The sequence below is a fragment of the Saccopteryx bilineata genome, chromosome 1, assembly GCF_036850765.1.
Source record: "Saccopteryx bilineata isolate mSacBil1 chromosome 1, mSacBil1_pri_phased_curated, whole genome shotgun sequence".
Lineage (NCBI taxonomy): Eukaryota > Metazoa > Chordata > Mammalia > Chiroptera > Emballonuridae > Saccopteryx > Saccopteryx bilineata.
This window is the reverse complement of record NC_089490.1, coordinates 263,411,892-263,424,468: the sequence shown is the minus strand read 5'-3', so window position 1 is coordinate 263,424,468 and position 12,577 is coordinate 263,411,892. Positions and strand designations below refer to the sequence as shown.

At 40.0% G+C, this 12,577-nt stretch overlaps 1 pseudogene; it reads left to right on the top strand.

Moving 5' to 3' along the window:
* Nucleotides 1-6,983: 6,983 nt before the first annotated feature.
* Nucleotides 6,984-7,684, top strand: LOC136320391 (translationally-controlled tumor protein-like; annotated as a pseudogene).
* Nucleotides 7,685-12,577: the final 4,893 nt, after the last annotated feature.

Below are 12,577 nucleotides of genomic sequence, written 5' to 3'. Positions count from 1 at the left end.
TAAAAAAAAATTAGTATGAAGACAACACAAAACAAAATGAGAAGTTCAACAAAAAAATAGAATATAAAATAGAACTGAACACATTATGGAGCTGTAAAACTCAATGGCTAAAGAATTCAATAGAGAATTTCCACAACAGTCTTGACCAATGAGGAGAAAGTGTGAGTGAGCCAGAAGACAGATCAGTTGAAATTATCCAATCAGAGTAGCAAACAAACAAAAACAGGATGTAAAGGAATAAAGCCAATAGATTTATGGAATACCATCAAGAGAAACAATGTACATATAATTAGAATCCAAAAAGAAGAAGGGAGGGAAAAAGAATAAAATGCTTACTTATAAAAATAATGGCTGAGAACTGCCCAAACATGGGGAGAGATTTGAACACCCAACTTTATGCAGGAAATAGATCACCCCACATTTTCAATACAAGAATTTTCTCCAAGACACATGATAGTAAAACAGTCTAAAATCAAAGACAAAAAGAGGATTTTAAAAGCAGCAAAGGAAAAGAAATCTTTCCTATAATGAAATTCCCATATGGCAATCAACAGAATTTTTCAGCAGAGACCTTGTAGATCAGGAGAGTATATGATGATATATTCAGAGTGCTGAAAGAAACTGCCAACCAAGAATACTTTACCCAGAAAATGAAGAGAGGAAAGATTTCCAACACAAACCCAAACTGAGGGAATTCATCATAACTAAATGTGCCTTTCGAGAAATGCTTTAAATAGTTATTCAAATAGAAATGAAACAGTTCTAATTAGTAACATGAAAATACTGTATACAACATAATTGTTAAGGCAAGCATATAGTCAAGTCAAGAATACTCTAATACTGTAATATCATGGAATGTTAACTATTTGGAGGACAAAAATATTAAAAATAGCTATAGCTACAGCAATTTGTTAATGGCTATACATTATATTAAAAAGGTAAATTGTAATTCAAAGTCATAAAGGGGGGATTAAAAGGGTAGACTTTTTGTATGCATTTGAAATTAAATTGTCAGTATAAAATAACATATTTAGTCCTGGCTGGTTGGCTCAGTGGTAGAGCATCAGCCTGGCATGCAGAAGTCCCAGGTTTGATTTCCAGCCAGGGCACACAGCAGAAGCACCCATCTGCTTCTCCACCCCTCCCCCTCTCCTTCCTCTCTGTCTCTCTCTTCCCCTCCCGCAGCCAAGGCTCCATTGGAGCAAAGATGGCCCGGGCGCTGGGGATGGCTCCATGGCCTCTGCCTCAGGCGCTACAGTGGCTCTGATCGCAACAGAGCGACGCCCCGGATGGGCAGAGCATCGCCCCCTGGTGGGCATGCTGGGTGGATCCCGGTTGGGCGCATGCGGGAGTCTGTCTGCCTCCCCGTTTCCAGCTTCAGAAAAAAAAAATTTATAAAATGTTTTATATAAGGTCCATGCTAATCACAAAGCAGGAACTTAAGTAGATTTAACAAATACAAAGAGAAGGGAATTAAAGCATACCATTGTGGAAAATAGTTCACAAACAATGGCAGCAAGATAGGAAGAAGGAACAAGGGAACTTGAGAAAACAGTAAAATGGCATTAGTAACTTCTTACCTACCAATTACCAAAATGTAAATTGATTGAATTATTCAATCAAAAGACATAGAATGATTAGATGGGTTAGGGGTTAGGAGGTTCAAGTATATGCTGCATACAAGAAGCTCATTTCACTTTAAGGACACAACTAGGCTCAAAGGGAGGGGATGGGAAGAGATATTCCATGCAAGTGAAACAAAAAGAGATCATGGGTAGCTAGCTATACTTATATCAGACAAAATAGACTTTAGGCTGAAAATGGTAACAAGATGAAAATGGTAACAAGAGACAAAGAAGGTCATTATACAATGACAAATAGATAAATTCATCAAGAAGACAAAGTCAAATATATATGCACCCAACACCAGCAGCACCTATATATAAAGCAAATGATAACAGATCTGAAGGGAGAAATAGACTACAATATGCTGACAGCTGGGGCCTTCAATAGCCCACTTTTAACAATGAATAAATCATCCAGACAGAAAATCAATGAGAAAACATTGGACTTGAATCATAGTTCAAGAAAGTGAACCTAACAGACATTTACAGAAGCAGAATATACATTCTTCTCAAATGTACATGGAACATTCTCCAGGGTAGATCATATAAGAAGAAATAAAAAGTGAAATAAAAAATATACTGCTCACAGGCCCTGGCCGGTTGGCTCAGCGGTAGAGCGTCGGCCTAGCGTGCGGAGGACCCGGGTTCAATTCCCTGCCAGGGCACACAGGAGAAGCGCCCATTTGCTTCTCCACCCCTCCGCCGCGCTTTCCTCTCTGTCTCTCTCTTCCCCTCCCGCAGCCAAGGCTCCATTGGAGCAAAGATGGCCCGGGCGCTGGGGATGGCTCTGTGGCCTCTGCCTCAGGCGCTAGAGTGGCTTTGGTCACAACATGGCGACGCCCAGAATGGGCAGAGCATCGCCCCCTGGTGGGCAGAGCGGCTGTCATTCACAGCCACTTAACTGAGGCTCTATTGAGGGAGAACTGAGAGGACTAGAGTTGCGTGAGGAGAGTGTAAGTTGGAGGCCCAGGGAGAGACACTGTGGGGCACAGCCACTGGAACCCCTGTGCTGAGTCATTCTCCAATACTGCAGCCGCCATCTTTCTTGGGTGGAGCAGAACCCTCTGAGCGGCATCAGCCTGGGGAAAAGCAACTGCTCCTCCCTTGGGAGTCTCTCCTGCCCCAATAATGGGGGACTGGGTAGTGCTGAGAAGCCAGGAAGCAGTAACATCAGTGACTCAGTTTTCTGGCTGTGAGGCCAGAGCTTTCCTCCACATGCTCCTGAGTCTAAGACTGGTGCTTCTGCCCCACAAGAGACTCAGTAGAAACTGTCTAGACTGCAGGCAGACCACACCTCTGGGTCTCAGAGGCCATACCCACTGGACTCCTGGGGCTACACCCTACTGAGGTCTGTGATAAAAGTCTGGACAGACTGACACCTGGGGCTGAGGGGCAGAGCCATACCCACCACCCTTCCTAATCCCTGAATTGACACAGGCTCTATACTCTACCAGAGGTTTTTTCAGTGGTCAAACCCAACAAGCAGCAGCAGACAGAGGCTGCAGGAGGTGAGCTCAGGGAACCTTGGCCTTTGAAGCGGACCTTCCTCCAGGCCCAGTGTCAATAAAAGCCAGCTTAGGTGTGCAGCTTGGCATTTCCATGTGCACCTGGGCCCAGCAGAGGCAGCCACAAACTCTGGATTGCTTGTAGCTCCAAGAAGGTTGCTGAGGGCCAGTCATGGGCAGTGTCTCCCACTGGTCTGTACCAGGTTCCTGCCAGGGAGGCCCAGAGCTGGTACATCCAGGGGCCAGCTGCAGAAAGCATTGGTTCAGGACCTAACAACCCTTGTTAGACTGGTACCCTAAGGAAGGGCTCCTCACACCTGGCCCAGCTGAGGCAAGTTTCGCTCTTGTGATAAGCACCGATACAGCAGCTCATGTGCATTGGATAGGGTGAAGCTTCACAGTCAGCCAGCTTGGGTGCTGGATATCCTGCCCCGCTGGGCTAGATTACACAGGGGGAAGGGAGAGAGGCTTGGAGCATGGACATTTAAAGTCTGAGTACCTGTGAGCCTATTGTTGGGTCTGGTTGACGGGCTTTGCCACTTTCTGGGGGGCATACTCAGCCCCAGGAAAGGACTCTCTCAGTCTTCCTCCCTGAGACTAGGGTCTCACCAACTATAAGAACTTCTGCAGAAGGGACTGTCAGTCCCACTCAATCTGAACTTGCTGCTCACTTTTTTGGAGAGAAATAAAATTTGAGTATTCAGCAGGGGCTGAGGGATTAGGCTCTGGAGTAAGGGCCACATTCCCTGTACTGAGCTTCTGACCAAGTGACCCCTGAAGTAGGGGGTCCCACTAACGTTATATTCCCAACCTCAGCTGCCCTAAACCAACAAGCTTGCAACCTGTAGGGGGGTTGGTTGGGTGAGGCCAGTCTGAGCCCACACTATAGTCTTACTACAGAAGACTCTGTGGGAAGACCAGGCAGCTGCAAGAGGAGTTGCTGAAAAATGGAGGCAAATTGTATGGAGTTTGGGGCTTTTATGGAACTGCTGTCATCTCTAAGCAGGAGGAAGCTGATCCTTATACACAGATTGGCCCCTCCCACCCTACCCAGGCACAGAAAAACACTGACACAAACAGCTAAAATAGCAGTAGCTGCAGACAGCTGGTTACAAACAATGACTGTCAACCCAAGAAGATCTAGAACCAACACAACTGGTAGCTGGTGGCAGACAGCACCAACCCTAGACTCGGCTAGCTACACAAGCAGCACACCCAAAAGAGGAGTCTAACAGACACAATGGAGAATAAATATGCCTGACAGGACAGATATTGCACAGTGTGTAATACACATGATCAAGGTTGACCCTTGAAGCCAGCTAGTCTGAAGGGATAACCATACTCATGAAAAGACTGACTGCATCTAATACTCACATATAACAAGAGGGAAAATAGTACCCTCAAGAATCATTCCTAGAGCAAGGAAAACAGGTGGCCTAGAGGTCAGTACCACTGAGCCCATCTTCTTCTTAAAGACAGCACAACAAATTTCAAAGTCAGACAGCACTACCTAATACACAGACAAAATGAGCAGACAAAGAAATGTGACCAAAATGAATCAACAAAAGAAATCCCCAGAAAAAGAACTAAATGAAATGGAAGTAACCAAACTACTAGACACAGAGTATAAAATAATGAATTGTATGATGCTCAAGGATCTTAGAGCAACAATAGATGGTCATAATGAGAACCTAAATAAAAAGAAAGCAAATATCAAAAAGAACATTGAAATTATAAAAAAGAACCAGTCATAAATGACAAATATAATATCAGAAATGAAGACTGCACTAGAAGGAATCAACAGCAGGCTGAATGAAGCAGAGGATCAAATCAGAAATTTAGAAGACAAGATAAACAAAAGCACAGAAACAGAGCAGCAACATGAAAAGAGGCACAAAAAAGACTGAGGAAACTCTAAGAAACCTCTGTGACAGCATGAAGAGAAACAACATCCTCATCATACAGGTTCCTGAAGGAGAAGAGAATGAACAAGGGATAGAGAACCTGTTTGAAGAAATCATAGCCAGAAATTTCCCTAAAATGATGAAGGAAATAGTCACACAAATTCAGGAAGCACAGACAATCCCATTAAAGAAGAATCCAAGGAGGCCTACACCAAGACACATCATAATTAAAATGCCTAAGTTAAGAGACAAAGAAAGAATACTAAAATCTGCAAGAGAAAAGCAGTTAATTACTACAGAAGAACCCCCATAAGGATGGCATTGTACTTTCCAACAGAAACACTTGACGCCAGAAGGAATTGGCAAGAAATACTCAAAGTGATGCAAAACAAGAACCTACAACCAAGACTACTTTGTGCAGCAAGGCTATCATTTAAAATTGAAGGAGAAATAAAAAGCTTGCCAGATAAACAAACAACAACAAAAAGAAATTCATTACAAGCAAACCAGTACTGCAAGAAATAATAAGAAGCCTGCTATAAAAAGTGCAAAGGAAAATAAGAAATCAGGAAAAAGAGGATTGTAGATTTAAAGAATAAAATGGCAATAAATAAGAACATATCAATAATAACCTTACATGTAAATGGATTAAATGCTCCAATTAAACAAAATAGGATACCTGCATGGATAAGAAAACAGAACCCATACATATGCTGTCTACAAGAGACCCACCTCAGAGCAAGATACACATTGACTGAAAGTGAAGAGATGGAAAAAAGTATTTCATGCAAATAGAAACAAATAAAAAAGAAAGCTGGTGTAGCAATACTTATATCTGAAAAATAGCCTTTAAAACAAAGGCTACAGTAAGGGATAAGGTCACTACATAATGATAAAGAGAGCAATCCAACAAGAGGATATAACCATTGTAAATATTTATGTGCCAAATATAGAAGCACCTATAAAGTATATTTTGATGGACATAAAGGGCGAGATTGACAGCAATACTATAATAGTAAGGGATTTTAATACCCCACTAACATCAATGGATAGATCCTCCAGACAGAGAATTAACAAAGAAACAGCAGCTTTAAATGACACACTAGATCAACTGGATTTAATTGGTATCTTCACAGTCTTTCAATCCAAAGCAGCAGAATATACATTCTTTTCAAGTGCTCACAGTACATTCTCTAGGATAGAGCACATGTTAGGACACAAAACAAGTCAGTAAATTTAAGAAGACTGATATCATATCAAGCATCTCTGATCACAGTGGCATGAAACTAGAAACCAACTACAACAGAAAAACTGAAAAAACATTCAAACACTTGGAAGCTACATAAATAAAGCATGCTATTAAATAACAAATCTGTTATCGAGATCAAGGAAGAAATCAAAATTTTTCTTGAAACATAAAAATGAACATACAACAATCCAAAATCTATGGGACATAGCAAAAGCAGTCCTGAGAGGGAAGTTCATAGCATTACAGACATACCTTAAGAAACAAGAAAAAGCTCAAATAAACAACTTAACCCTGTATCTAAAAGAACTAGAAAAAAAACAAGAAATAAAGCTCAAAGGAAGTAGAAGAAAGTAAATAATAAAGATCAGAGCAGAAATAAATGACATAGAGGCTAAAAAACAATAGGAAAAGATCAATGAAACCAAGAGCTGGTTCTTTGAATAGATAAACAAGATTGATGAACCTTTAACCAAACTCATCAAGAAAAAAAAGAGAGAGGACTCAAATAAAATTGCAAATGAAAGTGGAGAAGTAACAACTGACACTGCAGAAATACAAAGGATTGTAAGAAAATACTATGAAGATCTATATGCCTTTTCCGCCAGCTCCCCCTCTCCCCCCCCCCCCCGAGCGCCGCTCCGGCTGCACCATGCTCCCTCTGAGCTCCGGGCTCCCACTAAGCCAGCGCCGCTGTCGTCTCCTTCCAGCTGCAATCATGATCATCTACCTGGATCTCATCAGCCATGATGAGATGTTCTCCGATATCTACAAGATCGGGGAGATCACAGACGGGCTCTGCCTGGAGGTAGAGGGGAAGATGGTCAGTAGGACAGAGGGTAACATTGATGACTCACTTATTGGTGGAAATGCCTCTGCTGAAGGCCCCGATCGCAACGGTACCGAAAGCACAGTAATCACGGGTGTTGATATTGTCATGAACCATCATTTGCAGGAAACCAGCTTCACAAAAGAAGCCTACAAGAAGTACATCAAGGATTACATGAAATCAATCAAAGGAAAACTTGAAGAACAGAGACCAGAAAGAGTAAAGCCTTTTATGACAGGGGCTGCAGAACAAATCAAGCACATCCTTGCCAATTTCAAAAACTACCCAGTTCTTTATTGGTAAAAACATGAATCCAGATGGCATGGTTGCTCTACTGGACTACCATGAGGATGGTGTGACCCCATATATGATTTTCTTTAAGGATGGTTTAGAAATGGAAAAATGTTAACAAATTTGGCAATTTGGATCTATCACCTGTCATCATAACTGGCTGCTGCTTTTCATCACACCAGGACTAGGACAAATGGGACTGATGTTATCTTGAGCTCTTCATTATTTTGACCTCGATTGATTTGGAGCGGAGGCATTGTTTTTAAGAAAAAACATGCCATGTAGGTTGTCTAAAAATGAAATGCATTTAAACTAAAAAAAAAAAAAGATCTATATGCCAAAAATTTGGACAGACCTGAAGATAGCAGCAGAGTAGGCAGACGCACAGACTCCCAGCTCACACCACCGAATTGGATTACAAACTAATTTATGAATAGTCAGCGTGAAAAACCAACTCTGGACTATAAGAACAGATCTCAAAAACCAAGGAGCAAAGTAGAAGGCACAGCAAACCTGGTAGGGAGCACCTGAATCTCCCCTGCTTCTGGGAACAGGGGGGGGGGGGGTAAGGCTGAGAGCCCAGAAGGGCTCTCACTCCAAGGAAAAAAGGAGAAAATACTGCTCACAGCCACTTCCCTGGCAACCAGGGGACGAGGTTTGTTGAAAGGGCTGGCTTGTCTTCCAAAAAGAAAGGGGAGAGAGAGAGACAGATGGTGAGGGGCAGAGGAATGCAGGAGATGACCTGAAAAGCTGACTCATCCAGTGCTGGAGGCGGCCATAGCTGTGGGAAAGGCTGATCCTTCCACAAAACAAAAGTCTGAAGTGCTTCAGGGTCACATATCTCCAGACATTTCTCCAACTCCAATCTGCAAAACAAGACACAGCTGAAAACAAGAAGTGGGGAGGAGGGGCTGTAGCTCAGGTCTCCATGGTGATCTGAGATACACCTCCCCCTACTAAAGCTGAGAAAACACCCTACCCCCAGAGAGAATAACTAGCAGAAGAGGCCTCCAGAGTCTCAGGTTACAGCCACCACATTCCTGGATACAGTTTCAAATAAGCCCCCTGCTGAGATCAGTAAACAAGACAATCACCTGTTAAGAAAACAAACAAATCAAGATTTCAAAGCGGCCCAAATCCAAACGTGGATTATTATAAATAATAGCTGATGCCAACCCAAGAAGACCTAGAAATAACACAATTGAAAACTGGAGACAGACAACACCAAGCCTAGACTCCACCAGCTCTACAAACAAAACACCCAAACACACAGACATAATGAGAAGACAGAGAAGTGCAATCCAAATGAAACCACAAGAGAAACATCCAAGAAATAAACTGAGTGATATGGAAATAACCAAACTTCCAGATGCAGAGTTCAAAATAATGATTGTAAGGATGCTTAGGAATCTTAGAACAACAATGGATGGTCATTACGAACACCCAAATAAAGAAATAGCAAGTATAAAAAAGGATATTGAAATATTAAAAAATAATCAGTCAGAGATGACAAATACAATATCAGAAATGAAGACCACAATGGAAGGAATTAAAAACCGGATGGATGGAGCTGAGGATCGAATCAGTGAGTTGGAGGACAAGTGGAATGAAGGCATGAAAGCAGAGAAGAAAAAAGAAAAGAGACTCAAAAAGTCTGAGGAAACTCAGAGAGCTCTGTGACAACATGAAGAGAAATAACATCCACATCATAGGGGTTCCTGAAGAAGAAGAGAAAGAACAAGGGATAGAGACTTTGTTTAATCATATCATAGCTAAAAAATTCCCTAAATTAATGCAGGAGAAACTCTCACAAGTTCAAGAAGCACAGAGAACTCCATTAAAGAGAAAACCAAGGAAACCTACACCAAGACACATCATAATTAAAATACCAAAGCTAAGTGATAAAGAGAAAATATTAAAAGCTGCTAGAGAAAAAAAGGTTATTCCCTACAAAGGAGCCCCCATAAGGATGACATCAGACTTCTCAACAGAAACACTTGAGGCCAGAAGGGAATGGCAAGAAATATTCAAAGTAATGCAGAACAAGAACCTACAACCAAGACTACTTTATCCAGCAAGGCTATCATTTAAAATTGAAGGAGAAATAAAAAGCTTCACAGATAAAAAAAAAACCAAAACTCAAGGAATTCATTACAACCAAACCAATGCTGCAGGAAATGTTAAGGGGCCTGTTGTAAACAGATCAAAGTGAGAAAAGAATATAGCAAAAAAGGAATACAGCTTTAAAGAATAAAATGGCAATAAACAACTACATATCAATAATAACCTTAAACGTAAATGAATTAAATGATCCAATCAAAAGACATAGGGTAGCTGCATGGATAAGAAAACAGGACCCGTACATATGCTGTCTACAAGAGACACATCTTAAAACAAAAGATGCACATAGACTGAACATAAAGGGATGGAAAAAACATTTCATTCAAATGGAAATGAAAAAAAAGCTGAGATAGCAATACTTATATCAGACAAAATGGACTTTAAAGGAAAGGATATAGTAAGAGATAAAGAAGGCCACTACATAATGATAAAGGGAGCAATCCAACAGGAAGATAATAACCATCATAAATATCTATGCACCTAATATAGGAGCACCTAAATATATAAAGCAGACTTTGATGGATATAAAGGGTAAAATCAACAGCAATAGTAGGGGATTTCAATACCCCACTAACATCACTAGATAGATCCTTAAGAAAGAAAATTAACAAAGAAACAGCAGACTTAAAGGACACACTAGATCAACTCGATTTAATAGATATCTTCAGAACCTTTCACTCTAAAGCAGCAGAATATACCTTCTTTTCAAGTGTTCATGGTACATTATCTAGGATGGAACACATGTTAGGGCACAAGAGTGGTCTCAGCAAATTTAAGAAGATTGAAATCATATCAAGCACTTTCTCTGATCACAATGGCATAAAACTAGAAATGAACCACAACAGAAAAACTGATTAATTCTCAAACACATGGGAACTAAATAGCAGGTTGTTAAATAACGAATGGATTAAGAATGAGATCAAAGAAGAAATAAAAAAATTCCTAGAAACGAATGATAATGAGCATACAACAACTCAAAATTTATGGGACACAGCTAAAAGAGTACTGAGAGGGAAGTTCATAGCACTACAGGCACACTTTAAGAAGCTAGAAAAAGTTTAAATAAACAACTTAACCCTGCATCTAAAAGAAGTAGAAAAAGAACTGCAAGTAAAGCCCAAATGTAGTAGAAGGAAGGAAATAATAAAGATCAGAGCAGAAATAAAAGACATAGAGGCTAAAGAAACAATACAAAGGATCAATGAAACTAGGAGCTGGTTCTTTGAAAAGGTAAACAAGATTGATGACCCTTTAACCAGACTGACCAAGAAAAAAAGAGAGAGGACTCAAATAAATAAAATTAGAAATGAGAGTGAAGAAATAACAACTGACACAATAGAAATACAAAATATTGTAAGAAAACACTATGAAGAACTGTACGCCAAAAAACTAGACAACCTAGATGAAATGGACAAATTCCTTGAAACATATCGTCTTCCAAAAATCAATCTGGAAGAATCAGAAAACCTAAACAGACCAATTACACCAAATGAGATCGAAACAGTTATCAAAAAACTCCCAACAAAGAAAAGTCCTGGGCCAGATGGCTTCACAAGTGAATTCTACCAAATATCAAAGAAGAACTAACTCCTATCCTTCTCAAGCTATTTCAAAAATTTCAAGCGGAAGGAAGACTTCCAAGCTCCTTTTATGAGGCGAGCATAATTCTGATTCCAAAACCAGGCAAAGACAACACAAAGAAAGAAAATTATAGGCCAATATCCCTGATGAATTTAAATGCTAAAATCCTCAACAAAATATTAGCAAACCAGATCCAACAATATATGGAAGAAATCATACACCATGATCAAGTGGGATTTGTTCTGGGGAGGCAAGGCTGGTACAATATTTGCAAATCAATCAATGTGATTCATCACATAAACAAAAGGAAGGAAAAAAACCACATGATAATATCAATAGATGCAGAAAAAGCATTTGATAAAATCCAGCACCCATTCATGATCAAAACTCTCAACAAAGTGGGAATACAGGGAACATACCTCAACATGATAAAAGCCATCTATGACAAACCCACAGCCTACATCATACTCAATGGGCAAAAATTAAAAGCAATCCCCTTAAGATCAGGAGCAAGGCAAGGGTGTCCACCTTTCACCACTCTTATTCAACATAGTCCTGGAAGTCCTAGCCACAGCAATCAGAGAAGAAGAAGAAATAAAAGGCATTGAAGTTGGAAAAGAAGAAATAAAACTATCATTATTTTCAGATGATATGATATTGTATATAGAAAACCCTAAAGTCTCAGTCAAAAAACTACTGGACCTGATAAATGAATTCAGCTAGGTGGCAGGATATAAAATTAATACTCAGAAATCAGAGGCATTTTTATACACCAACAATGAACAGTTAGAAAGAGAAATTAAGGAAACAATTCACTATTACAAACAAAAAAATAAAGTACCTAGGAGTAAATTTAACCAAGGAGACTAAAGACTTGTACTTGGAAAATTATAAAACATTGATAAAAGAAATCAAGGAAGATACAAACAAGTGGAAGCATAATCTCAATGCCCCGGATGGGCAGAGCATCGCCCCTTGGTGGGCGTGCCAGTTGTATCCCGGTCGGGCGCATGTGGGAGTCTGTCTGACTGCCTCCTCATTTCCAGCTTCAGAAAAATACAAAAAAAAAGAGTCTATATTACCCAAAGCAATTTATAAATTCAATGCAATACCAATTAAAATACCAATGACATACTTCAACGATATAGATAACATATTCCAAAAATTTATATTGAACTAAAAAAGAACATGAATAGCCTCAGCAATCTTAAAAAAAAAAGAATAAAGTAGGATGTATCACACTTCCTGATATCAAGTTATAGTACAAGGCCATTGTACTCAAAACAGCCTGGTACTGGCATAAGAACAGGCATATAGATCAATAGAACAGAATAGAGAATGCAGAAATAAACCCACAGCTCTATAGACAACTGATATTGTCTATAGAGGGGTAAGGGCATACAGTGGAGTAAAGACAACCTTTTTAATAAATGGTGTTGGGAAAATTGGATAGCTACCTGCAAAAAAAAAAGAAA